The sequence below is a fragment of the Propithecus coquereli genome, unplaced genomic scaffold, assembly GCF_000956105.1.
Source record: "Propithecus coquereli isolate 6110/MARCELLA unplaced genomic scaffold, Pcoq_1.0 Scaffold1159, whole genome shotgun sequence".
In the NCBI taxonomy this organism is placed as follows: Eukaryota; Metazoa; Chordata; class Mammalia; order Primates; family Indriidae; genus Propithecus; species Propithecus coquereli.
Window position 1 is genome coordinate 4,361 of NW_012135625.1, and position 1,371 is coordinate 5,731.

The 1,371-nt window shown below is 46.0% G+C and overlaps 1 pseudogene; it reads left to right on the top strand.

Moving 5' to 3' along the window:
* LOC105821218 overlaps window positions 1-699 on the top strand; it is a 4,370-nt pseudogene extending 3,671 nt beyond the window's left edge.
* Window positions 700-1,371: the final 672 nt, after the last annotated feature.

Genomic DNA, 1,371 nt, shown 5'->3' on the forward strand with positions numbered 1-1,371 from the left:
CAGCCTGCAACTGAATAAGCTTGTCAATGAAATGACCCAGCACTATGGAAATAGTCTGCCTGAAGGCTTGACTGTGCATGTAGGAGACATCGTAGCAGCACCTTTACTTACAAATGGTTCCTGGTATCGAGCCCAGGTCCTTGGCACCTTGGAAAATGGGAACTTTGACCTCTATTTTGTTGACTTTGGAGATAATGAAGATTGCCCACTGAAGGACCTCAGGACTCTCAGAAGTGACTTCCTAAGCCTTCCATTTCAAGCAATAGAGTGTAGTCTGGCCCAGATCGCCCCCTCAGGTGAACAGTGGGAAGAGGAAGCTTTGGATGAATTTGAAAGACTCACTCACTGTGCAGACTGGAAGCCCCTTGTGGCCAAGATCTCTAGCTATGTCCAGACTGAGATCTCAACGTGGCCAAAGATCTACTTATATGATATTAGCAATGGGAAGTAACTTGATATTGGGCTAGAATTAGTTCGTAAAGGTTATGCAATTGAGCTCCTGAAGACGTGGAAGAAAATGGAGCTGTCCCAGATGTGTTGAAGGATGTGGCCATAGAAACAGATTCCTCTCTCGGCACCATGTTCGCTGAGACCAAAAAGAGCCCTGGAGAGATGACACATACCCTGTCCTGCCTCAGCTTATCAGAAGCTGCCTCTATGTCTGGTGATGATAACCTTGAGGACGACTACTTGCTCTGAAGTTTGGCCTTCACCTGGCTCAGCCATCTGCTTTGCTGTGATTTGGTGCCTGGACAGAGGAGTCTGTGATAAAGAGAGATCCATGAAGTCCTTTATTACGTACACAGTCTGGCTTGCTGTGGACCAAATTCGTTTTCTCCTTCCATTGGATTCCAAAAAGTGTGGGGCAGATGGAAACAGACACATTCCCCCTACTCCACCTCCGATTCTCCCCGCCCCTACCCCAGTGTCTGAATACTGCTGTCAGGCTGTTCGGCGCCAGGCTCGGTCCCCTCTGCCAGTCATAATGCACAGTGCTGCTAGGCTGTGTCCTTTTTGAGAATGGGAAACAGCCAGAGTTTGGTCATTGGAAGTGATGATTCTGTAAACTTCTGACTCACCTTCTCAGGTGACTGTGGTTAAAGGAAGTTTTTGAGTGGTAAGCTCAAAGACTGGGGACTCAGAGTGCAGTTGAGTCAGGAGGCAAAGACAAAAATCAGCATAATTATATTAAAAAGCCTTGAAGTAAGAAGAGAATACTACCTCCCAGCCTCAGTTGCTGATGTTATTGGAGACAGGTTTTTGAAACTGCTCCAGCTATTTCTCTGTAAACTTTAGTTAAAATACAAGTAAAGGGGAGAGGAAGCTCAGGGAATACTCTAAATTGCTAACATAATATCCATATGTATACAT